Source organism: Bos javanicus, chromosome 8 (genome assembly GCF_032452875.1).
Source record: "Bos javanicus breed banteng chromosome 8, ARS-OSU_banteng_1.0, whole genome shotgun sequence".
Classification (NCBI taxonomy): Eukaryota; Metazoa; Chordata; class Mammalia; order Artiodactyla; family Bovidae; genus Bos; species Bos javanicus.
The window spans coordinates 91,744,964-91,772,588 of record NC_083875.1 but is presented as its reverse complement, the minus strand read 5'-3'; the positions used below and the strand labels follow the sequence as shown (position 1 = coordinate 91,772,588).

The 27,625-nt window shown below is 40.3% G+C and overlaps 1 pseudogene; it reads left to right on the top strand.

The window, feature by feature from the left end:
• The first annotated feature begins 412 nt into the window (after nt 1-412).
• LOC133253499 (bile acid-CoA:amino acid N-acyltransferase-like) lies at nt 413-23,353 on the top strand (annotated as a pseudogene).
• Nucleotides 23,354-27,625: the final 4,272 nt, after the last annotated feature.

The window sequence follows — 27,625 nt, the reverse complement described above, 5'->3', positions numbered from 1 at the left end:
CTTTAGTTCCTCCTTGCTTTCTGCCATAATGGTCATGTCATCTGCATATCTGAAGTTATTGATATTTGTCCTAGCAATCTTAATTCCAGCTTGTGCTTCATCTAGCCCGGCATTTTGCATGATGTACTCTGCATGTAATTTAAATAAATAGGGTTAGGAGTCATCATTTTAAAATCTTTCTCTTAGGCCTTTGTTCAAGGTCTAATGTCTTCAGGCATCTCTACTGAGGCCTCTTTATGCATGGAGGAAGGAATTCAGTTCTTTTTTTTACTTGTAGCCCTTTCCCCTGTTCTCTTCTGATTCCAAATTGCTGAATCCTTTGGGGTTCCCTCAGCTTTGAGATCACTTCCACATCTGGCTGATCCAACAGCCCTCCTTGATCCCTGTCTTGTCTCAGGAAGTTTCTCCCATCATGGTAAGTGATCAAAGGGGTAATTCTGGTTTTTGGCTTGTCACTTTAATCAGCCACTCTGACAACTGGCAGCTCAGCTCTGTTTCCTCCAGCTCAGCTGACCTTCTGCCAGTAACTTTAGGTTATTTTAGTTTGCTTACAAATAATCTTTTATTACTTGAAAAATAGTAATACAATAATCTTTCAACATGGCATCTGGTCCCATCACTTCATGGGAAAGAGATGGGGAAACAGTATAAACAGTGTCAGACTTTATTTTGGGGGCTCCAAAATCATGGCAGATGGTGATTGCAGCCATGAAATTAAAATATGCTTACTCCTTGGAAGGAAAATTATGACCAACCTAGATAGCATATTCAAAAGCAGAGACATTACTTTGCCAACAAAGGTTCATCTAGTCAAGGCTATGGTTTTTCCAGTAGTCATGTATAGATGTGAGAGTTGGACTGTGAAGAAAGCTGAGCACTGAAGAATTCATGCTTTTGAACTGTGGTGTTGGAGAAGACTCAAGAGTCCCTTGAACTGCAAGAAGATCCAACCAGTCCACTGTAAAGGAGATCAGTCCTGGGTGTTCTTTGGAAGTAATGATGCTAAAGCTGAAACTCCAGTACTCTGGCCACCTCATGTGAAGAGCTGACTCATTGGAAAAGACTCTGGGGGCAGGAGGAGAAGGGGCCGACAGAGGATGAGATGGCTGGATGGCATCACCGACTCAATGGACGTGAGTCTGAGTGAATTCCGGGAATTGGTGATGGGCAGGGAGGCCTGGCGTGCTGCAATTCATGGGGTCACAAAGAGTTGGACACGACTGAGCGACTGAACTGAACTGACTGAATCTGTCAACAATATAATTCTATATTCCATTCCCATCTTTCTGTCACATGTTATTTCTATGTATTCACAGGTTCCACAATGCATTTTTATTATTTTTGTTAAACAGTCTTAATTATATTTAAATACACACATGTGTATGCAAACATAGTAAAGATTTTTTAAAGGGCTTTTATAATTTTCATTTTTTGTATTCTCCATCCTTTCCCACAGATCCAGTTGTCCAGCTAGTATCATTTCCCTTTAACATTTCAGCATTTCTTATAGTGCTGGTCTACTGCAGACATTCCTGGAGAAGGAAATGGCAACCCACTCCAGTTTTCTTGCCTGGAAAATCCCATGGACAGAGGAGGCTGGTAGGCTACAGTCCATGGGGTCGCAAAGAGTCGGACATGACTGAGCGACTTCACTCACTCACTGCAGACATATGCCTCAGGTTTCTGTTTTTGTTTTTTTCCTGAAAATGTCTTTATTTTGCCTTCATTTTTGAAGTGTGTTTTTGTTAAAGAATTTACTTTGTTTTTCCTTTAAACATTTTAGAGATTCATTTTATTGTCTTTTGGTTTCTGCTGTTTGTGATGGGAAGTCAAATGTTATTTGCATTGTTTGTTCTCCTATAAGTCATGTTTCCATTTTCCTCTGGTTGCTTTTAAGATTTGCTCTTTATATTTTATTATTATCAGTTTGACTATAATGCGAGAGTTGTGGTTTTCTTGGGATTGTTTTCTTTGTAGTTTGCTGAGATTCTTGAAATTGTGGCATGGTGTTTTTCAATGATTTGGGCAAAATTTCAGTCATAATTTTTTTTAAACATTTCTTCTGTGCCTCTCTCCGTCCTCTTTCTAAGGAACCATCTACACATATATTAGAGCATTTGCTATTGTCCTACACATCTTAAGTGCACTGTTCTTTTATACCCTTTTATCTTTTGGGAGTTTAGTTTGGGTTCGTTCTCTTTAAAAAAAAAAAAATTATGTATTTGGCTGTCTTGGGCCTTAGTTGTGGCACAAGGGATCTTCGCTGCATCATTCAGGATCTTTCACTGAGGTGCTCAGGCTTAGTTGCCCTGCAGTATGTGGAATCTTGGTTCCCCGACCAGGGATTACACCTGCATTCCCTGCCCTGAAAGATGGACCCCCAACCACTGGATCACCAGGGAAGTCCAGCTTGGGTGTTTTCAGTGGAAGTGTCCTTAAGTTTATGCTCCTTTACTCAACTGTTTCCCATCTTCTATTAAGTCTAGTGAATTCTTCATTTCTGATATTTTATTTTTATTTCTGACTTTACTGTTGGGCTATTTTTTGTTTATAGCTTCTGTGCCCAGATGAAATTCTCAATTTCTTCATGTGTTTTGTCTGCCTTCCCAGTAGATCCTTTAGCATTTTTAGCATAGTTATTTTTAAAATTAGCCTCTTTCTTTGAGACAATGGTAGATTTCTATCAGTTGTAAGAAATATAGAGTGAACATATGACCCTTTACCCAGTTTCCCTGTGATAAAATCTTGTAAAATTGTGGAACAATATCACAGCATGGATATTGACATTGACACAATCAAGATATAGAATATTTGCACCACCACAGTAGTCCCTCCTAGTACCCGTTACAGCCATCTCCCCCAATCCCAGCCCCTGAACCTAGGCAACCACTAACCCGTTCTCCATAATTCTGTCATCTCAAGAATGTCATATAAATGAAATCATACAGTATGTAACCATTTAGGATTGGCTTTTAAAAATTCATATCATTCCATTGTAATTCATATACATTACATATATCAATAATACAATCTTTTTTTTAAAAAAATTGCTGAATAGCATTCTATTATATCAAAGTTCCTGCCTGATATATACACTTGTTTGTTGTTGTTCTTGTTTAGTCATTAAGTTACCTTGAGCCACCGAGGAAGCTGATACATACACTTCTATATGTAAAATATGTAGTTGATGGGCAGCTGCTGGATAGCACAGGGAGCTCAGCTCAGTGATCTCTGACGACCTAGAGGGGTGAGATGGGATACAGGGAGGCTTAAGAGGGCGGGGATATATGTATACTTATAGCTGATTCATGTTGTACAGCAGAAGTTAACATAATATTGTAAAGCAATTATGTTGTTGTAGTTTAGTTGCTAAGTTGTGTCTGACTCTTTGAGACCTGATATACTGCAGCATGCCAATTATACTCCAATGTAAAAAACAAAAGATCTTTCTCCATCTCTACCAAGAAAATAATTTCCTATCTAATTATTCCAACCTTTGGAATATTTCTGTATCTCCTCCTAATGAATGTTTCCTCTCATGATCAAGGGTCAATTTTCCTGCTTCTTTTGTGCCTATATATATATATATTTTTTTTTTTGTATCCTGGATATTTTGTATAAAATAAAAGCAATAGCTAAAATAAGTAATATTTGCCTCAAGAAAAGAGCATTCTCCTGTCAAAATGTTAGAATTAGGGGCTGGATCAATCTGATGTGTAGTTGAGCTGGGTAAGGGCTTTGTTGGGGCTTTGTCTGATTCAGCACACCACTGGCTTCTAATATTTGGGGGATTAGGCCCTTCTTATTAGAAAAGCCTAGGGTTTCAACATCAGTGAGCTTCTGGAGATTTTTTTTTTGTATGTTATTGTCATGTTGCTAGCTTTTCTAACTGTGGAATATATATCTCTGATTTACAATCCTTGTGGAAGGAGGGTAACTAAGGAAATGTCTTTTCTCTGTCATTCTGCTCCTGGCTTTCTAATCCAGGGGATATCTCTCTATTTTGCTGCTCTGCCTCCATCTTTTGGAAGGCAGCTGCCTTGCTTTATATAAAGGCCTGCAAAGTCCCAGGGGGATTTCTCTCAGCCAAGTCCGTGCTCTGACTCTGATGTATTGTCCCTGAGCACATTGTCAAGTCCTATAGAAAGGGTTGGCAGTTGGAGCGAGACTTACTCTGTCGCTGGAGTTTCTCAGAATTCTAATCTATCAAGCCAGCCCATGCACATACATTAAAAGTACATTAAATTTTCTGTGGATTTCTCTATTTTCCCCCTATGGGTTTTTTTTGTTGTTGTTGCTTTGCCGTGACTGAAAGTCATTGTGTAGGAGTGAAAATATCTTCTAAGAGGAGCTTGTCACTTGCTAGAGTTTAATTCATTTAGATTCTTTGCATTCTTGGCAATCTAATGAGTTTAAAGAAACAAAAGACAACAAAAAGCACTTCTGTCCACCTGAAGGGCTTGTCAGTTTCTAGTTTTGCTTCAGTTCAGTTCAGTCGCTCAGTCATGTCTGACTCTTTGTAAATCCTAACTATGAAGTAATTTTTTTTCTAGGGAGCAATATATATCAGTCTCCTTGTTCTCCCTCTGCACTTTATTCTCATTCTTTTGAAAAGATCCTTTTTCATGTTCGTTTGAGGTAAAGTTTTTGATGCCAAAGCATTCTGTTTGCAGGACTCAGAGAGGGGATTAGCAGTGAAGTCATCTGTTCCTTACAGAAAGATGTTCATCAGTTCTCCCTGTTTTCATCCCCACCTCTCACCCCTCCTATTCTCCATTGCCCTTGACTTTTCAAGGGCTCTAGGTGGAAGATTGTGATGTGTTCCTTAGATGTGTTAATATCATTCATGCATATTGTGACTGCTGCTTCCTCAACCTTGGTTCATTATTTTTATGAAACTTACCACCTTGCTTTATAGTTTCTAGAGATTTGTTGAACACTCCTAGGGATCTTGAATTAGAAGATTACATCAGGATATATGCTAACTAACCGAAGAGTTGGGGCTGAATCCCAAGCAGCCTGATTCCTGGTTCAGTTTATTTTTCATTAACACTATCACTGCCTTGTTTCATTCTCCCATATTTCTTTCTGTATTGAGGTTTCCTGAAGGCATTACTGAAGAATCATCCAAGATGCCACACTGTAACAGTGGTTCAGCTGACAGCTACCCAAGCAAGTGCTCTTATTGATGAGCCAGAACATAGCCAAGATACAGGCCTGACTCCATTTCAGATATAGCTTCTTTGAGAATCACTGGAAGATGAAAAGGGGAACTTGTTTCATTCTCAAGCCAACTATAGGGCCAATGAAGTTGGTGAGCAAGCACCTTTTCTTGGAGGTTATTATGTAGGGGTCTACTCCATGGGTCTCCTTTGGTCCCTGAAACCTGAGAAGATATTAATTAGACTGTTGAAAAGAGATGTGATGAATAGCCCTTTGCAGGTCCAATTAAAACTTTATGATTCAGACATAATGGTAACCCATGTTGCCATCAGTACTCCAAATGTCAGTCTGATTTTGTAGAGGTGGTATGTAGCACCTGGTATCACCGGATCCTAGTCAAAGAAGGCTGCCTTCAGGGAGCCTGCTTTCTCCGTCTAGGTGAATAGAATTACCATGGTTATTGTCATCTTTTTTCCTCCCTCTTTTGAATCCCTTCTCCTCCTAGAAGTTTGTCTTAAAAATGGATATATAGAGAGTATTCCTTTCCTGATTTAGAATCAGAGTCAACTTTCGAACAGAACAAGAATGTGGTGATAGCTTTAGTCCAACTCAGGCTTTATCTCAGCAATTCTGGAGCCTAAGGATATGGCAGTAGTTTATTAGAGTGCCTGCATTTTGAAATTTCCATAGCTTTGGATTTATGTGAAATTCATTCACAGTGAAACCTGGCTATCTGAAGACCCTCATCCTGTTATGGAACTGTGTCCCAGGTTTTTTTGGGAGTTCTGTCATGTCTAAATTTTAATTTAGGCATAGGTCATTACTTGACTGCCACAGTAAACTGATGATATAATGAATTGAAATATTGTAAAAAACACAGAGGATGCAAAGGAACTCTATACCCTTTAGTTGCATAAATATTGCATATTTATAGGATATTCCATAAACCAGCAGCTAATATAACATGCTTCCTAATGGCTATAGAATTTATCATAATTTCTCATAGTAATCTCAACATATTAATAAGTGGTTCAAAACATCTGTTGCTACATTCTTCAGAGTTTATTATGGGGCTGGATGAAGCAAAGTTAATTTCCTAGAAATAGCCCTCAGTAGGTCCAGGTTTAAGGTGTGTGTAAGGTAGCTTTGATCTGGAATCAGGATGTATTTCCTCTATTATTTTTTTTTTCTAATAGTCACCTTCTAGAACTGAGACAAGGAGACCCTAAGTGTTAGAGGTAGTTTCTGACAACATGGAGTTTTAGGTGGCACAGAAGGGAAAAAAGCTTTCCTTTGCAAATTCACCATGATCCATGCACTTCTTTTGGGTAAATTTGAAATTTTTTATACTCAGTATTTAGCATAACTTTATTGTGTATAGGGATCAAGAAGTAAGTGACACAAACTTCCTTGCCTCTAATATTCAGTTAAGAATCTGAATATTTGTGCAGGGCTTTCACCTTGGGATTATGTGCTGGTTTAGGTTGTGCTAAGAGGTATAAACCCTCTTAGACTTGTGTGTGCTGGGTCTCCTGATTTGGGTGCTTATTTTGTTGGGGTACAAAAAAGGGTTGTGTTGTGTAGGGCCAAAAGAGTCAAGTCTCAAAGAAGTTCTCAACAACATTTTTCCAGAATAAGATGCTCAGCATTCTTAAGTACTGTCAATTAGAAGATGCAAAAACATTCCTATTCATGTATTCAAATAGTATTTTTAAACCAAGATATATTCAATATCACTTTATTTCTTCTTTTCTCTAGGTGAGAAAATATAGCAATATTTTGTTTTGAAAATTCCCAATACTCCTTTAAACCAAGTCCCTCTTCTCAGATATGGATAGGGTCAGGCTTTCTTAGCTAAAATCACTTATGCCATAATAGAATATCCCCAATAAGGGCATAATAAAGTATTTTCAATATGTGGGCTCTACTGTATTTTGGAAGCAAGCTGCCTACACAGTAAGTATAGAATGATACCCTGACCATCCCCATTTTGGTGTAAAATGTCATCACTGTATAGTCAGATGAGTATAACAGAGCAATGTTAGGTCAGGATTTTAGATAAGATAATCATTTCAATACATTTTTTTCTTTTTAAAGCCATATGCTTCTTTGAGAACCCAATTAAATCTGTGGGCATGCTCATCCGTAAAATGTACATATAAACATACATAGTCTTGCACATAATTTCAGGACCTTCACTGATTTCCTGATGCCTATTTGTGTATCTCTTTATAGGCTAAGAAGCCATGGCCTAATTTCTATGGCTTTCTTTACTCCAACACTATAGAAATGACTCATTATGAGTCCTCAGGGCCCTGATTCTAGAGACTGAACATTGTCAATGAACATGGTTTCCAATGAAACTTCTGAATATTATGCTTCATTATATATTCAATCAGCTTTAATTCTGCCCCAGATACAAGGCTGAAAATGTGGAGATTCTATTGGAAATTTATACCTAACTCTAAAATTTGTGGTGCATTTCTCCTTTGTGTTATCAGTATTCTGTTTTTCTCACCTTCCCTTCATACTCAGTTCTGTGGGGTTTGTTTTTGTTTTCTTCCCAGAAGACGGTTATCTCCCAGGCGTAATTGATTGGTTTGGTGGTATTGGTGGATTGACTGAAATCCAGGCCAGTCTCCTGGCCAGTCATGGCTTTGGTGCCGTGGCCTTGGCCTATGATAACTATGAAGACCTGCCTTTCAGAGTGGAGAAAGTAGATTTGGAATATTTTGAGGAAGCTGTCAACTTTGTCCTGAGACATACTAAGGTAAATTCTGTCTTTTTAGTCAGTTTTGGTCCCTAGTTTTCAATAACCATGATATTCTATGACTTCTTTTAACTTCTAAGTGTGATTTACCCTCAGTGAACTTAAAATTCTATTCACATAATTTATTTTGCATCCTATGTCTTCAGCTCAGAAATATGAAATACATAGTTAGTCTGTGTCCTTCATGGAATCAGAGGCATTGGCTTTGGATTCAGACATAAATGGCTTTCACTTCTGGCTCCATACCATCTGGTTGTGGGAATTTGGGCAAGTTGCCAAGTTTCTAATCCTCAGTTTCATCATCTGTTAAAAAATATTGTAATGGCACTACTTCACAAGGTTATTGTGAGAATTAAAGGGAATACTAAAAGCCAAGTCTTATTAGAGTAACTGACAACACTAAACACTCAATAAATCTGATGAATTATTATTATTATCACATTCTCTGATAATTATTAAATCACCATACTTAACCAGGTAGAAAATCTGTATTTATTTGAATAGAGGGTCTGAATTTTTAGTTACTTGACACATCTTAAACATAATGCTGTAGTACTTTTTAACCCACATAACTTCTTAAAATTTTACAATGTGCTTTGCTGCTTGCTGTAAGAGAGTTGACTCATTTTAGCCCTTATTTATTGTTAATATCTTTTTCTTAATAAGAATTAATCTATGAATTAAGACTCTGTATTACATCCTTTTTCATATAAGGATCATCAAAATATGGTCAGAGTTGACATTGTAAGATGAACAACAATTGCTGACAATCTACTGATGTGTTGACTTTTTAAATAGGTATTTTTGATGAATATAATGGAATTGTTCTTGAATTATCAAATAGGCATTGTTATCATTGTGCTAGTCCTCTTGTTGGCTTAAATAAGAATTTAAGAGGTTATGCAATTCTGCTTCTCACTCTTTTAACTTGGGTCTGCTTGTAGGTACTGGTGACTTTTCTATCATTGTTTCCACCAATTTACATAGAGAGCTGTTGGGGTCCTTTAATGGACCAGGACCTGGCGGTCCAGAGGCAACGATAAGAAAGTGAAAGAGAGAGAGAGGCTGATACTTCCTAGTTTATGCAGAGAAACAATAAAGCCCTTGACACAGGACTTGCGTCTCTCACGAAGGCACGGGGAACCCTCTCGAGGTGGGGTGAAGGCACAGGGTGCCTTCTCAAGAGTCTTAGAAGCCCGAGCAGGAGAGTGAGCAGGATGGGTCTCTGCACTCCAAAGAATCAGCCGAGGAGAGAGAGAGAGAAAGAAAGAAAGAAAGACACCAGAACCCAAGCTCTGATGGAGCAAAGGTGCTTTAATGATTTCTCTGTGAGTATATAAAGGCTGTGGTACAAGAAGTTTCTTTCCACAATCAGAAAACCAAATGTACAGCAACTGTCACCAAGGGAACAAGGGATTAATAATGGTCACAAGGTCAGGAGACAATCCATATCTCAAGAAAGGGGATCAAGACTAAACAGTTTTGTCATAAAAAGAATGTTTATTAAAGGAGATTCAAGCCTGTCTCACACAATGACCTCAGTTCCTGGGAGCAACGTGCTGTTCCGCTTAAAAAGAAACAAAGGACTTGTGAGAAACAGCACGTAGGAATCCTCCTGTTAAGCATTCCCTGATAGATAGCTAGTTAGTGACTAAGCCAGGCCTGGAAACCAGATTTCTTTCCTAAGCTCTAAGTACTTTTTATTAAACTTGCTTCACACTGTCTGTTCCTCAGAAGGCTAGACCTCAGATATTTCAATTCCTTGGAAGTCTTTTTTCTCCCTTTGTTGATTTGAAGTGTCTTCCAAAGGCCTCTAAATTCCCTGATCCAAAATTTGGTGGCAGAAGTTGTAATAAGAGTTAATGTTCTGTCAAAGGCCAGAAATAAATTTTAAAAAAGCCTGCATATATATCTGAGTCTTTTTGTTGTTGTTGCTCATCCATGATATACTGGCTTTACTTTATTTTCCATGGCCAAATCCATTCTGAATTCTCATCTCTCCGGCCATACCTGTGACTCAGTATATTTTATATTGACATAGAATTTCAGAACTTGAAAGGTTCTTTTAAACCAAATTAGGGGTTAGGGTGGAAGTTCAAGCTACTTCTCTAACTATGCAGGATAGAAAATGGAGAGTACATATGACTCACTCAATTTGTTTCATTTTTTCCTTTGCTGTAAGAACTTCTGACATTTCTGTCAACTAGATACAAGTGGTATATTCATTCATATTTTTCTAAATAATAAGAAAAAACCCAAACATTACTTAATAAAATTTTTTTTCTAAGAAAATCTAGGGAATCAATATGACTTTAGAAGAGATGTGACTCCCTGAATCTATCCTTGCATGGGGTCAGTGCTCAAGCAGAATGAAGGCTTTATTTTGCACTTTTTTTAAAAAAAAAAAGATCTTTAACTCCTTCTTCCCTTTTTTTTTTTTTTTTGCTGTCCCATACCAAGTTGGTAACTAGGAGTTGTATATTCTACCCTCATAAATAACTCATGGACACGTTTCCTTTTTATCACCACCAGTAATTAAAAAAGGTACCTTCTTTCTTACCTGTACCATTGCAGTAGGCTTGACTTTTCTGCCTCCATTTTTGCAAGTCAAAGTTATAAGACTAGGTTTTTCTAGAGCACAATTATTTTACTCATTTGCTTAACAGTCTCTCAATTTACTATAGGATAAAGGTCAGGATTCCTAGCATTTTTAATAAAGTTTTTCATAATCTGACTTATATATATGTGTGTGTATGGTTAGTTGCTCAGTCATGTCTGACTCTTTGCAACCCTTGGACTGTAGCCCTCCAGACTTCTCTGACCATGGGGATTCTCCAGGCAATAATACTGGAGTGAGTTGCCATGCGCTCCTCCAGGGGATCTTCCCAACCCAGGGATCGAACCCACGTCTCTTACCTTGCAGGCAGATTCTTTACCACCTGAGCCACCAGAGAAGCCCAAGAATACTGGAGTGGGTAGCGTATTCCTTCTCCAGGGGATCTTCCCACCCCAGGAATCAACCTGGGGCCTCCTGCATTGCAAATGGATTCTTTACTACTTATGCCTTATCTTACGCTTCTCTTTAAAATTTCTCCTGATTCTTCTCTGTGTAAGGAAGAGAATCAAAGCTGTTTATTAGCATGTTCTTCCAAGCCATTCCCTGTCAAGTTGCTATTTTCCTTTTCAGCCTTATTTTACTACTTCCTGTTTTGTACTTTAAACTCAAGTAATAAAGAACTACTGTGGTCCCCTGAATGCACTGCTTCTGAGTTTTAGCAGGTGTTCTTCCCATGGTGAATCCACTAGGAATGCTTTGGCTGTGTTTTCAGAAAAGTCACTGAGGGTGGCTTAAGCAGCATCAACATAAGGCATTTTATTTTCTCATGTAACAGACCTGGAGATAGGTGTTTCCAGCTTTAGTTTGGAGACTCAGAGGAGTTTCTGAACAAGGAGACTGGACTGACATTTCTGTAATTTCCTGGCTTTCTCCTCAAGATCACAAGATGGCTGTTGCATTTCAGGCATTAAATCATCATGCCAGCATTATAAGCAGGAAAAAATGGTCAGGAAACTTGGCTTTCTCCTCATGATTCTATTCTATTTTATGTCGGGGGAAAAAGCCAAGATCATAGGTAAAATTTACTGTCTTTCCAGGAGAGGCTTGAAAACGATGTAGCAAAGGTGAATGGATTCACATCCATCAGAATTTATCTTTTGAGACTAGATACATTGCTATGCCCTGAAAAAACAAGGCCATGTTAGCTTTAAAACTGGAGACTGGCCCCTGTCTAGGCAGCTAACAATGTCTACTATACTTAGCATAGAATGCCATTTCTTCTTGTTTGCTCTAATTTTTTTTTTTACATAAATACTCAACTTATAGCCCATTTCTTCTGAGAATCTTTTTTTTCTTAATTTTTATTGGAGTATAGTTAATTTACAGTGTTGTGTTAGTTTCAGAAAATATAGTAAAGTGAATCAGTTATGCATATACATATATGCACTTTTTTTTTTTTCAGATTCTTTTCCCATTTAGGCCACTATGTAGTATTGAGTAGTATTCCCTATGCTATGCAACAGGTTCTTATTAGTTATTTATTTTACGAATAGTTATGTCTGATTCTGCCTTCTGGGTTGGCAGGCTTGCCTATGTGCATTATTTTAGCATAGAATTTATGCTGCTGCTGCTGCTAAGTTGCTTCAGTCGTGTCCGACTCTGTGAGACCCCGTAGATGGCAGCCCACCAGGCTCCCCCGTCCCTGGGATTCTCCAGGCAAGAACACTGGAGTGGGTTGCCATTTCCTTCTCCAATGCATGAAAGTGAAAAGTGGAAGTGAAGTCACTGAGTCTTGTCCAACTCTTAGCGGCCCACCAGGCTCCTCTGTCCATGGGATTTTCCAGGCAAGAGTGCTGGAGTGGGGTGCCATTGCCTTCTCCAGTATGGATGTTAGAGTTGTACTATAAAGAAGGCTGAGTGCTGAAGAATTGATGCTTTTGAATTACAGTGTTGGAGAAGACTCTTGAGAGTCCCTTGGACAGCAGAGAGATCCAACCAGTCCATCCTAAAGGAAATCAGTCCTGAATATTCATTGGAAGGACTGATGCTGAAGCTGAAACTCCAATACTTTGGCCACCTGTGTGAAGAACTGACTCATTTGAAAAGACCCTGATGCTGAGAAGGATTGAAAGCGGGAGGAGAAGGTGACGACAGAGAATGAGATGGTTGGCGGCATCACCAACTCAATGGATGTGAGTTTGTGTAAACTCCAGGAGTTGGTGATGGACAGGGAAGCCTAGAGTGCTACAGCTCATGGGGTTGCAAAGAGTCGGACACAACTGAGTGACTGAACTGAACTTAATCACTCTAAGGCAAGTTTGGTGTTCCTGTCACAGGATCCAGCTGCTGGCTAGAATACCCTATGGGTCAGTGGTGGTCCTTGTGTTTTGGGGTGAGTACCCCAAGGGCATCTCCTTCCTTTTCAAAAAAGGTAAAAGGAAATCTGATCATTGGAATGCCCCAAGAAAGGTGAGTTCATCAAGCTCTCTTTTAAGGCCTTAGAAGCCATGTCCTCTGGTTTTTCCTCTTAAATTGGGCTGGGGTTGTTATTCTTGAATAAAACACAAAGAGATTTGGCCATAAGAGAGAAATTTGAAATCTAATTTCAGCATAACCAACTATTGCAAGAAAATGTCACAGATGGTGTTTAGTTTTGGGTTTGGGGAAACTCTGGACACTATAAAATCTATCTGGATCTAGGTGTAGTCCCTGTTCTAATATCAGATGCCCTAAATATCAACCTGGGTTTGAACAAACTGCAATTTTCCTTTGAAATTTTGGTGGCTTTATATCCCTTTGAAGCTAATACTTTAGCAAGTGTATGCTGCCTTTCTCTGAGGAGGCTTGAGAAGAAGAGCAAAGAAGCAAATCATCCACACACTCTGTCATCCAGACCAGCCTTCAGGAATTGAGAAATAAGGACTCTCAGTGAAACCTGAGACATTAGTGTCCAGGTGAATTCTTTTTCTTTCCAAATAAAGGCAAAATTTAATGGCTGGCTTCATCAACTGGAGTACTAGAGAATGCACTGCATAAATCAATTATGGTAAAGAGTTTACTTCTAGTGACAGTGGATATTAGTAACATATAAGAGTTAGGAACAACAAGGCATCAAGGGATGTGTTGTTTATTACCTGGAGATTCTGGGTGAACATCCATCCTGGGTCCTAGGTTTTCTCACAGGTCAAGTAGAAATATTAGAAAGACTAGTACAAGGGATAATGAGGTCTTGAGACTTGCAGTCTTCCATTAAGGGCTTCTTTACTTAAAAGGTATTGATTAATGCCAGAAAGAGGTTTTGAGGGACCTATCTGAGTCATGATGGGAGGTGTGCTGTAAATTTTGCCAGGGTCAGTTACAGATTTTTGTCCATAGGAAAGTCATAGCTAATTCAATAGAACAAATAATCAGTGTTCTGAGAATCAGCTCTAGGACTCAGAGCTGAAGCAATGAAAAGATGTCAAAGGGTCATTTAATTTATGTGATTGGTTACTTTGATGACTACTGTCAAATGCTAGAATTATTTTCCCATTTCGGGATAAAGAAATTCTGGCATGATGCTTATCTAAGAAGTCTGGACCTAATAAATGGATAAGGGCAGAGGAGCTAAGGAGAAAAGGATATGTATCTCTCAAAGGGCCTAAACTAAAGGGAATAGGTTCAGAGACAGGAAGCTCTTTGGGGTTCACTAGAGATCCCAAATTTGAATTGTTTTAGTACTCCGAGGCAGGGGCTACTTTATAGTAGTGGTGCTGAGCACCGAGATTGTGGTTCTGGTGTTACTTAGAACAGGAAGAGACCCATCCTCAAGCTGAGGAAATGTTTCTCCCATTCTATTAAGAGGGAAGGTGGGAAAGAGACCCTGGAGTCCCCCCCAAACCCTATTATTGAGAACTGGGAGAACATTAGAAAGACTGGCTAGAGGGCAGAAGGTGTTTAGAACTAGGAGGGTTTTGGTTTTCATTTAGGGACTATCATTTGCTGGAGTTTAAGAATTTCAGTGGTCTTTCATTTTTGTGACTCATTTAGAGTGTGAGAGAGAGAGAGTTTGCCAGATTAACTAAACTCTGGAGTGGAAAATTCTAGTTTCCCATTCCATATTGGTTCTTTTTACTAGAAAGGAAATGTTCTGGTTTAGTCCATTAATAAACATAAAGTTAAAAGCTATCTGGGTGGAATCAACCTTTAAAAGATCAGAATTTTCTTTTAAAACAATCTGAAGTTGATTGTAATAGTCATGAGCAGATTCATCAGGTTTTCATGTTAAAAGTCTGAATTTTGTTCCAATCAATAGGCTTTGAAAAAGTCACCTAGCAATTGCCCAAACTTGATCATATAAGTTAGTAGGTTGGTCTCTGTGTTGTAATCTTAGGTGTTGATGGAAATAATCAATAAACTACTTGTAATAGGAATAGAAAAGAGTTTTTTTGAGCCAAACTGAAGACTATAACCCAGGAGACAACCTCTCAGATTATTCTGAGAAACTGATTGAAAAATGGTTTTTAGCATAGCTACATACTTTATCAGAACAAAGAACATACATCAAACATGACAGGGGTATATTCCTTCAAGTTTCCAAAATAGACAGATTTAGTATATATAGAGTGAGACAGTAAGACCTGGTGTCTGGGAAGGGAAACATCTTCCAGGGAGTGTTAATATGGATGTCCTAAGAAGAGAGTTTTTCCCCTTATCTTCAAAACAGACATTCTTTACCTTGATGGTTAAAGCAGATGTGCTGTATATGTATAACAAGCTATTTTAATTCACACAAAGTTCAGGCTGCTGTGTATAAGCCAAAATTACTTCCCCACGCCTCAATGTTTGAAAATTGTCTCCATCAGAGGGAAATTTCAGGATTTTCCCATTTGGGGGGTTTCATCTAATCCTGGGCTTGTCCTTTACTGACAAGCATATGAAACTAGCAGGTGTAAGTTATAAAAACAAGATTGATAAGTTTGAATAACGATGTTAAATTTTTCACAAAATTTGTGAGGATCTTTGGTTATTTTGGGAAAATCTTTGACTATGGCTCACATCTCAGCTTTAGTTCAGGAAATATAAATGAAGGCTCTGCATCCTCAGAAGGCTTAGTTTTAAAAGGACTAGCTTTGATAAAAGACTCCCTTCTTATGACATCCATATTTACACTCCCTGGAAGATGTTTCCCTTCCCAGACACCAGGTCTTCGAACAGCAAGGAGATCAAACCATTCAATCCTAAAGGAAATCAGTACTGAATATTCATTGGATGGACTGATGCTGAAGCTGAAACTCCAAAACTTTGGCCACTTGATGTGAAGAACTGTCTCATTGGAAAAGACACTGATGCTGGGAAAGATTGAAGGCAGGAGGAGAAGGGGACAACAGAGGATGAGATGGTTGGATGGCTTCACCAACTTGATGGACATGAGTTTGAGCAAGCTCCAGGAGTCGGTGATGGACAGGAAGGCCTGGCATGCTGCAGTCCATGGGGTCGCAGACACAACTGAGTGACTGAACTGAACTGAGCTTTGATAAGTTTAGAGGGAAAAGGTGGGGAGGGTTTCAGGCAAATAGAAAATTAAGTGAGAGAATTAGTATAGAAAAATTGAGGGTATAGAGGCAATGTAGGTGGCATCGAAGGAAAGAAGGAAGGTGGTGCCTAGGGCAGAGCCTGGGCATGAGGAGGTGAGGGAGGGAGACAAGATGGCATCAGAGGCAGCTTCTGTGCATGCTACATCGCTTTAGTCAAGCCCAACTCTTTGTGACCCTATGGGTCAACAGTTGATCTTCAGGAGAAATAAAAAATTTTACTTAAGCCAACCTGAGGATTATAACTCAGGAGACAGTCTTTCTGAGGACTGTTCTTCTTGTTTAGAAGTGCAAGGCCCAGTTACATACATTCTTGAAACAAAGGATCATACATCAAAATGACACATTGATGTTTTATGTGAAATTCATCAGAGATACACAGTCCCGACAAGCACTATACAAAGCCAGCAATGGGTCACCGCGATCTCTTCTAGGATTAGGAAAGGAATGTTATCTTTTAAGGAGTAACATTACTGGTATATGAAGAAGGGAAAAGGTTAATTTTTACAGTCAAGTGGGCATTCCTGCCTTGAGGCGGTCTGGTTAACGGATAATGCACATAAGGAGGGCCCAGCTCTGACAGGGAGTATGTTATGCTTCAATTGTCTTGTCTGGACACAATAGCTAACATTTATGCCATCATCCCAAAACACCAATCACAATAGGCATTTCATTCAGTTCTGAAGATTTTTGTGCTATTGTATTCCAGTCTGGTTTTAAGAAAATTAGATTTAGGAATTTCAAAAATTACCCATAATGGCCATTGATATTCTGAATTGCCTTTGGTTAGGTCAGTCCATTAGCATGAGGAAAAATAAAGATTTTAAACATAAAATTGACTAGAATCTCAGTGTGTGTGTGTGGGGGGGGGTGCCCTCAAGATATATAGATAACTAGGATACAATTTCTCAGAGACTTTTTCTCTAGAATAAAAGAATAATTTTCCAACAGCTTCAACAATTTATATCTTAAACAGTTCAGTTTTAACAGCTTGCAGCTCAAACTGTCTGCAGGCCTAATACCCGCCAGTCCTGAGGGAACAGCTTGGTCCTGGAGGAGCCAGGCCGAAGGCTTCCCAGCTAGTTCCTATGAAACCGCGCCCATTCCAAAGGTACAGGCTGATGGCTGAGTTTCAGTGAACTGACTCAGTTTGAGTGAAACAACCCCTGTACCTGAAGGAACTGGGCTGACGGCTTCTCAGCCAATTTCAGCTGAAGCAGTCTGATCTCAGAGTAAGATTGAACTGCCAAGAGTATTTGCATACAGAACAAAGCTTTAACCAGAAAGAGTGAAACCTAAAAACAGATCCCTAATACAACCTGAAGAGCTTTGGGTACAAAGAGGGGTCAACTGAAAAAAGAAAAACACAACCTGAAAGTTGAGAATTATGTTTTATTTGGTGGACAAACTGAGGACCTTTAAGCCGAGGGGGCAGCTTCTCAGATAGCTCTGAGGAACTGCTCTCTAGAGGTAAGGGAGAAGCCAGGATATGTAAGAGTTTTTCAACAAAAACCAGGTTTTTGCAAGCCAGGTTTTACTGATCAAAAGATTACTATTTATTAAAGAAAACCAGTCATCTAAAATTAATGAATTTGTACTTTTCTACATATAGGAAGATACAAGAATCTGGGTTCACTGAAATCATTCCTTTGATATACACATCAACCGTCTAGGACCAGCATCCTGTTTGTTTCCATCCTGAGTTCCTTCAGGGTTCTCTGTCGGAGGAGGGGCTATAGTGGCTAATGGCTTAATGGCCACCACATCCTTTTTCTACTGATGTGGCAGACAGCATTCTTAGTCCACAGACTACAAAGGCTAGAATCAGGAGAAAGATGTACAGGGTCAGTGAGAAAAGGAATGAGCAATAAAGGGCTCAACTGTGGATACCTCACCTCTTTGCTCATTAGCCCGAGAGTCTTTGGGGGTTTCCTCTGGTCCTTGTGGTGGTGGATTAGTCACTAAGTCGTGTCCCTATGGACTGTAGCCTGCCAGGCTCCTCTGTCCATGGGATTTCCCAGATTGCCATTTCCTTCTCCAGGGGATCTTTCTGACCCAGAGATGGAACCTAGGTCTCTTGCCTTGCAGGCAGATTCTTTACCACTGAGCCACCAGGGAAGCTCTCTGGTTCCTGTATGGGCCACCAAATGTTGACCTAAAACAAATAGAATGCCAGATGCTTTTCCAGCAAAGATGAGGTTATTCAGGATCAGCAGAAATTGCAAGTTGAGGTCTAGAACCATGGTGAACCACATGCAAGTCCCTGCACAGCAGGGGAAGGATTTCCTGGAGGGGAAAAGGAAGATGGGAGGGCTTACAGTGAGCAAAGAACCCAAGACTTTTCATTGACTGAGTCCTTGCTGGAAAGAAGAGGAGCCTTTCTACCTGTTGGGCTTTGCCACTGTTGCAGAAATGAGAGCTCCTTCCACTGGTCTCCAGGTTGTATTAATATTTACTTGAGGTTTCTGTATTAATTTTTTTACAGGTCCTTGGGCCAGGCATTGGGGTAGTCCCCATATGAAAGGAGCAGAGCATGCTTATTAATGAGCCCAACTTTATTCTTGACATTCCACAGATATATCATGATCAGATAAATCAGCCTTTGCCATTCTCTCCTCCTCTACTATCCATCAGTGCCTTATGGTTAGTAAGGTTATAGCACATATTTGAGGAAACTAGAGCTGAAGCCAATGAGACTTCTTTTCTCTCCATTGAAAAGACCCAGGGACATTTTCTCTTCATTGTGGGAGAAGAAGATAAGAATGTCAGTAGGGAAAGCATATGCAGAGCAAGCACAGAACATCTGAGGAGACGTGGGAGGAACAACTACACTCTGCTGTCTTACTTTGGAGTGGGTCACCTGATACAGCCTCCCCCCAGCCCCAAGTCCCGTGCTGTGCCTCCAGGATCTCTAATCTCCACTTCTCCATGCACTGAGGAGGAGATTCCTTTTCCCACACACAGCTGGACATGAACATTCTTGGAAGGAAATCCAGAAGTTTCTCAGGAAACACCTTATTCCAGTTGTGACCCATCATCTCTGAGAAGAGCAAATATTCCTAGAAATAGAGAAGGAATAGGATGCTTTACCAGACCTTCACTTGATTTTCATGGAACAATAGAACCAGGTGCTGACAAATGGATTTCTTAAAACCCAAATTAATGTGCTTTTTAACACAACATTGTAAATCAACTATACTTAAATAAAATACATTTTAAAATATGCTTAGTTTTCTCATATTTGAAAATATGCTCACGGGACTTCACTGGTGGTCCAGTGACTAAGACTCCATGCTCCCAATGCAAGGTGCCTGCATTCATTCCCTGGTGAGGGAACTAGATCCCACATGCTGCAACTAAGAGTTAGCACGCTGCAAGTAGACAGAGCATACATGCCACAGCAAAGACTGAAGATCCTACATGCTGGAACTAAGCCCCAGAGCCGCCAAATAAATAAATAAGTATTTTAAAAAAGAAAGAAAAAACTATGCTCATGGTTACTTCATTGGTTTGGAAAACTGCTGCTGCTGCTGCCAAGTTGCTTCAGTCATGTCCAAGTCTGTGCGACCCCATAGATGGCAGCACATGAGGCTCCCCCGTCCCTGGGATTCTCCAGGCAAGAACACTGGAGTGGGTTGCCATTTCCTTCTCCAGTGCATGAAAGTGAAAAGTGAAAGTGAAGTCGCTGAGTCTTGTCCGACTCTTAGCAACCCCATGGACTGCGGCCCACCAGGCTCCTCCATCCATGGGATTTTCCAGGCAAGAGTGCTGGAGTGGGGTGCCATTGCCTTCTCCATTTGGAAAACTAGACCTGAGTAAAAAATATATTAAGACAATATGGAAGCAGTTATGGAGGTAACATTGAATCAGCCTACAATCAATAATTCAACAAAAGCTAACTAAAGAAAATATTTTTATGTGTCTAAACATATACAGCATTTTTCAAGAGAAGCAATCTAAGATTCACAGAATTTCAGTTTAGGAAAGTAGTTTTGATAGTTATGATGGTGTAGGTTATGTGCTTCCAGATTGGGGGCCAGCAGAGAAGGGGGCAACAGAGGATGACATGATTGGATGGCATCACTGAATCAATGAACATGAGTTTAAGCAGATTCCAGGAGATAGTGAAGGACAGGGAAGCCTGGCATGCTGCAGTTCATGGGATTGCAAAGAGCTGGACATGACTTAGTAACTGAACAACAATAAGACTCTTTCTAGCAAAGGACTAGATAGTAAATATTTTTTACTGTGTAGTCCATAAGGTCTCTGTCACTATTATTCAGTCCTACTGTTATAGCACAAAAGCAGCCTTAGGATGTAATGAATGATTGTATTCGTGTTCCAATTAAATTTTATTTATGAACACTGAAATTCAGATTTCATATAATTTTTACATGATGGATAATCAAGGTGAAGATGAATCAGTAGGAAAGTATTCTGAATCATTTTGTAGGTATGATGGGGAGCCAATATAGAATAATAGAAGTAACATGAGGCCACTTCAGTTTTATCTGCCTAACTTCTTTATTTTCTTTACTTTTGATACCTTCTGTTTAGAGTGAAAATATTCCATTCAGTACGAGTGGGGTTTTTAGCCTCCTTCCTCTGTCACTCATAGAAGTTTTCACATTTCTCGACCTGGCCAGTCAGAGTACTTCTCTAGGAATTTCCTGGTGGTCCTGTGGTTAAGACTCTATGCTTTTACTGCAGGAGATGCAGGTTTGATCCCTGGTGAGGAACTAAGATCTAACCCCAATTCTAACATTAAATAAGATCAAACATTTTTTTTGTGGGTTCTTTTGGGGGATCAGGTATTATGTCAATTTTGTACTTGTTTCATAAAAAGAATTCAGAAGTTTTCCTTCTTGCCTATAGTAGTTTAATTAGGACAGAAATTATCTTTTTTTAAAAGCTAGTTGCTCTATCCGGGGTATTACATTTTTCCTAGTAATTTTTTTAATACATCCTGGATTTTTATTGATACTTAGTATATTGTATCTTGTCTATATTATGGTAGATATTTTCAGTCCAAACAACTTCTATATACATATGTGTGTGTGTGTGTGTGTGTGTATATGTATATAAAGGGCTTCCCTGGTGGCTCAGTTGGTAAAGAGTCCACCTGCAATGCAGGAGACCTGGGTTCAATACCTGGGTTGGGAAGTTCCTGAGGAAAAGAGAATGGCTCCCCACTCCAGGATTCTGGCCTGGAGAATTCCATAGACTGTATAGTCCATGTGGTCAAAAAGAGTCAGACATGACTGACTGACTTGCACTTTCATATGTATATACATATATGTATATACATACATGTATATACATATATTTTCATACTGTTTATGGGGTTCTCAAGGCACGAATATTGAAGTGGTTTGCCATTCCCTTCTCCAGTGGACCACATTCTGTCAGATCTCTCCACCATGACCCGCCCGTCTTGGGTTGCCCAACAGGCATGGCTTAGTTTCATTGAGTTAGACAAGGCTGTGGTCCTAGTGTGATTAGATTGACTAGTTTTCTGTGAGTATGGTTTCAGTGTGTTTGCCCTCTGATGCCCTCTTGCAACACCTACCGTCTTACTTGGGTTTCTCTTACTTTGGGTGTGGGGTATCTCTTCATGGCTGCTCCAGCAAAGCGCAGCCATTGCTCCTTACCTTGGACGAGGGGTGTCTCCTCATCGCTGCCCTTCCTTACCTTCAATGTGGGATAGCTCCTCTAGGCCCTCCTGCGCCCCGCGCAGCCACGGCTCCTTGGACATGGGGTTGCTCCTCCTGGCCGCCGCCCCTGGCCTCCGGCGTCAGGGCGTGGGGTAGCTCCTCTCGGCCATTCCTGCGCTGTCACAGTCTGCTACTCTAGGCCGCTGCCCCTGACCTAGGACGTGGGGTAACTCCTCTTGGCCACCGCCCTTCGGGTATGGGGTCCTCCTGGCTTCTGCCCCTGACCTTGGACGTGGGGTGGCTCCTCTCGGCCGTGCTTCGGCGCGCCCGTCGCAGAAGAGAAGAGAAGGCGTGCTCAAACCGGAATTGATGGGGGTGATGTTACGGGTTTCGCTTCTTCGAAGGAGATAGACGTGGTCCCTGGGGTTTAAGCGCTTGCCTTCTGATGCTGCCTTTAATGCTCAAAATTCTCCAAGCCAGGCTTCAGCAATATGTGAACCGTGAAATTCCTGATGTTCAAGCTGGTTTTAGAAAAGGCAGAGGAACCAGAGATCAAATTGCCAACATCCGCTGGATCATGGAAAAAGCAAGAGAGTTCCAGAAAAAAATCTATTTCTGTTTTATTGACTATGCCAAAGCCTTTGACTGTGTGTGCTGCGAGCCGGCATATTGCATATTGAGTGCATATTGCATATTGAATATTGAGTGCAGCACTGTCACAGCATAATCTTTCAGGATCTGGAATAGCTCAACTGGAATTCTATAACTGCCAGGAGCCAGTGTGAGGAACTCCGCCCGTGGCAAAGGTCATGAGGAAGGAGGCTCAGCATATGCAAAGGCGGGATGGAGCCTCAGGAGTGCCCCTGGAAATTCTCAAGCATCTACCCCCCAAACCAGTCTGCCTACTTTCTGCTTTGTGCTCTTACCTACACCTCTGACTTTATGGGGGGCTGTCCCCCACTACCTCTCTCTGAAAAAGAGTTAACTTACAGCTCCAGTTAATAATTCCTGGGTGTGACAGTGTTTCAACCTACAAACTCCTTTGGAAGTCCTCTAGCCTACCTGAATAGGTTTTTCCGGCCACATGTGATTGCTCAGAGCCTCCCAACTGTGAGAGGCATGAGATGTTCTAAACTGTCTAAATACAGATTCCTTTGAGCAGTTGAAAGATTGATTAGAAATTGTATTGGTGAAGGGATTTTCACTTGTTGAGCCAGTTTGCTGCTAAGTCTCCATATCCCTTACCTGCTGTGTCCCTGGCAGTGTATTGATTAATATAATTGGTGTAAGTAGTAGCTTTAATGTTTGTAATCTTGGACCCTTGAGTTAATTCTTTTTCTTGTTATAGCCCACCACACCTTTGCCCTATAGGAATGCAACTTTATCTAATGCTTTTGGAGGGTGGTGCCTGACTTTAGAATAATCACCTTTAGAGAAAAATAAGTTTCTTAAAATGTTAACAGGCCTCCGGGCCAGAAGATGATGCAAATCACCTAAACTTTTGCATATGATAAGTTTGCAGGAAGAAAACCTGGCTTACTGCATGACTCTACCCCCTTCCCCCATTATCCTCTATGCATAACTTAAGGTATAAAAACTACTTTGGAAAATAAAGTGCGGGCCTTGTTCACCAAAACTTGGTCTCCCCATGTCGTTCTTTCTCTTACCTTCTGGCTGAATCATTCAGCCTCTTTTCTCCACTGAATTTCCTCACTGAGCTATCCTTATTCTATTACTCTTTATATCCTTAATTAACGTTTAAATAAGCTGTTGTTTCCTGATCGCCGTCGCTGTCCGGCTTCGAATTCCCTGGATCCACCGGGGTTGATCACAATCAACTGTGGAAAATTCTGAAAGAGATGGGAATACCAGACCACCTGACCTGCCTCTTGAGAAATCTGTATGCAGGTCAGGAAGCAACAGTTAGAACTGGACATGGAACAACAGACTGGTTCCAAATAGGAAAAGGAGTACGTCAAGGCTGTGTATTGTCACCCTGTTTATTTAACTTATATGCAGAGTACATCATGAGAAACGCTGGACTGGAAGAAACACAAGCTGGAATCAAGATTGCCGGGAGAAATATCAATAACCTCAGATATGCAGATGACACCACCCTTATGGCAGAAAGTGAAGAGGAACTCAAAAGCCTCTTGATGAAAGTGAAAGTGGAGAGTGAAAAAGTTGGCTTAAAGCTCAACATTCAGAAAATGAAGATCATGGCATCCGGTCCCATCACTTCATGGGAAATAGATGGGGAAACAGTGAAAACCGTGTCAGACTTTATTTTTCTGGGCTCCAAAATCACTGCAGATGGTGACTGCAGCCATGAAATTAAAAGACGCTTACTCCTTGGAAGGAAAGTTATGACCAACCTAGATAGCATATTCAAAAGCAGAGACATTACTTTGCCAACAAAGGTCTGTCTAGTCAAGGCTATGGTTTTTCCTGTGGTCATGTATGGATGTGAGAGTTGGACCGTGAAGAAAGCTGAGCACTGAAGAATTGATGCTTTTGAACCGTGATGTTGGAGAAGACTCTTGAGAGTCCCTTGGACTGCAAGGAGATCCAACCAGTCCATTCTGAAGGAGATCAGCCCTGGGATTTCTTTGGAAGGAATGATGCTGAAGCTGAAACTCCAGTACTTTGGCCACCTCGTGCGAAGAGTTGACTCATTGGAAAAGACTCTGATGCTGGGAGGGATTGGGGGCAGGAGGAAAAGGGGACGACAGAGGATGAGATGACTGGATGGCATCACTGACTCGATGGACGTGAGTCTGAATGAACTCTGGGAGTTGGTAATGAACAGGGAGGCCTGGTGTGCTGTGATTCATGGGGTCGCAAAGAGTCGGATACAACTGAGCGACTGATCTGATCTGATCTGATACATATATTTGGCATTTTACATATCAGAAGAACTAGACACATTTAAGACTAAATTAAACTATATGATAAAATCTAAAAAATACAGTAAAACAAAAAATCCCTCCAGTTCTGGCATATTAATGTTGCTAGAGTTAAAACAAATTAATTCCATATTAATCTTATTTAATTTTTTAAATTATATAAATAAAACTTTATAGAAGGTCCTGGCTTTTTTATTATTGTGGCAAATAGATAAAACATAAAATTTACCATTGTAAGCATTTTTAGATGAATATATGCTGAATTATACAGTGACTTTAAGCATATTCACACTGATGTGCTACCATCACCACTGTCCATCTCCAGACCTGCAATACCCCAATTTCTGGTTCACTTCATGGATCACAGCCATGTGGTGGTGAAGGGGCTTGTATAACTCTGAAGCTATGAGTCATGCCATGTAGGGCCAACCAAGACAGACAAATCATAGTGGAGAGTTCTGAAAAAATGTGGTCCAATGAAGGAAGGAATGGCAAACCACTCCAGTATTTTTGCCTTGAGAACCCCATAAACAATACAATAAGGCAGAAAGATATGATACTAGAAGATGAGCCCTCCAGGTCAGAAGGTGTCCAATAAACTACTGGGAATAGTGCAGGGCAATTACTAATAGTTCCAGAAAGAATGAAGTGGCTGGGCTGAAATGGAAAGAATGTTCCATTATGGATGTGTCTGGTGGTGAAAGGAAAGTACCATGTGGTAAAGAACAATATTGCATAGGAACCTGGAATGTTAGGTTCATGAATCAATGTAAATTGGACATAGTCAAGCAGATGGTATGATTGAACACTGATATCTTAGGAATCAGTGAACTAAAATGGATGAATTTAATTCAGAAGACCATGATATCTACTTCTGTGGGCAAGAATTCCTTAGAAGAAATGTTCAGTTCAGTACAGTTTAGTCACTCACTTGTGTCCGACTTTTTGCAACCCCATGAACTGCTGCATGCCAGGCTTCCCTGTCCATCAGCAACTCCCAGGGCTTACTTAAACTCATGTCCATAGAGTCGGTGATGCCTTCCAACCATCTCATCCTCTGTTGTCCCCTTTTCTTCCTGCCTTCGATTATTCCCAGCATCAGTGTCTAAAATGAATCAGTTCTTCATATCAGGTGGCCAGAGTATTAGAGTTTCAGCTTCAGCATCAGTCCTTCCAATGAATATTCCTTTAGGATGGACTGGTTGGATCTCCTTGCTGTCCAAGGGACTCTCGAGTCTTCTCCAACACCACAGTTCAAAAGCATCAATATTTCGGCGCTCACCTTTCTTTATAGTCCAACTCTCACATCCATACACAACTACTGGAGAAACCAAAACTTTGACTAGACAGACCTTTGTTGGGTAGCCCTCATAGTCAACAAGAGTCCAAAATACAGTACTTGGGTGCAACCTCAAAAATGACAGAATGATCTCAGTTTGTTTCCAGGGAAACCATTCATTATCACAGTAATACACGTCTATGCCCCAACTGATGCTAAAGAAGCTGAACCTGAGTGGTTCAATGAAGACCTATGACATCTTGTAGAACTAACATTAAAAAAAAGTCATTTTCATTGTAGGGGATTGGAATGCAAAAGTAGAAAGTCAAGGGATACCTGGAATAACAGGTAAGTTTGGCCATGCTTATAAAATGAAGTGAGGCAAAGGATAACAGAGTTTTGTCAAGAGAATGCACTGGTCATAGCAAACACCCTCTTCTAAAAACACAAGAAACGAGTCTACATATAGACATCACCAGATGGTCAATACTGAAATCAGATTGATTATATTCTTTGCAACTGAAGATGGAGAAACCCTATACAGTCAGCAAAAACAAGACCTGGAGCTGACTGTGGCTCAGATTATGAGCTCCTTACTGCAAAATTCAGGCTTAAATTGAAGAAAGTAGGGAAAATCACTAGGCTATTCAGCTATGACCTAAATCAAATCCCTTATGATTATACAGTGAAGGTGATGAATAGATTCAAGGGATTAGATCTGCTAGACAGTGTCTGAGGAACTATGGATGGAGGTTCATAACATTGTACAGGAGGCAGTGACCGAAACCATCTCAAAGAAAAAGAAATGCAAGAGGGCAAAGTGGTTGTCTGAAGAGGCCTCACAAGTAGCTGAGGAAAGAAAAGAAGTGAAAGACAAGGGGAAAATATACTCAACTGAACGCAGAGTTCCAGAGAATAGCAAAGAGAGATGAAAGAAGGTTTTCTTAATGAACAATGCAAAGAAATAGAGGAAAACAGTAGAATGGGAAAGACTAGAGATCTCTTCAAGAAAACCAGAGATATCAAGGGAATATTTCATGCAAGTATGGGCAATATAAAGGACAGAAACAGCAAAGACCTTAACAGAAGCAGAAGATATTAAAAAGAGGTGGCAAGAATACACAGAAGAACTAAACAAAAGGTCTTAATGATCTGGATGATAACCATGATGGTGTGGTCACTCACATAGAGCCAGATATCCTGGAGTGTGAAGTCAAGTGGGCCTTAGGAAGCATCACTATGAATAAAGCTAATGGAGGTGATGGAATTCCAGTTGAGCTATTTCAAATCCTAAAAGATGATGTTGTTCAAGTGTTGCACTCAATATACCAGCAAATTTGGAAAACTTATCAGTGGCACAGGACTGGAAAAGGTGTTTTCATTCCAGTGCCAAAGAAGGGCAATGCCAAATGAATGTTCAAACTAGCATTACATTTATTTCACATGCTAGCAAAGTATGAAAGTGAAGTCGCTCAGTCGTGTCCAACTCTTTGCTACCCCATGGCATGTAACCTACTAGGCTCCTCTCTCCAAGGGATTCTCCAGGCAAGAATACTGGAGTGGGTTGCCATTTCCTTCTCCAGGGGAGCTTCCCAACCCAGGGATCGAACCCAGGTCTCCCACATCGCAGGCAGATGTTTTAACCTCTGAGCCACCAGGGTAGCAAGGTTATATTCAAAATCCTTCAAGCTAGGCTTCAGCAGTACACAAACCAAGAACTTCC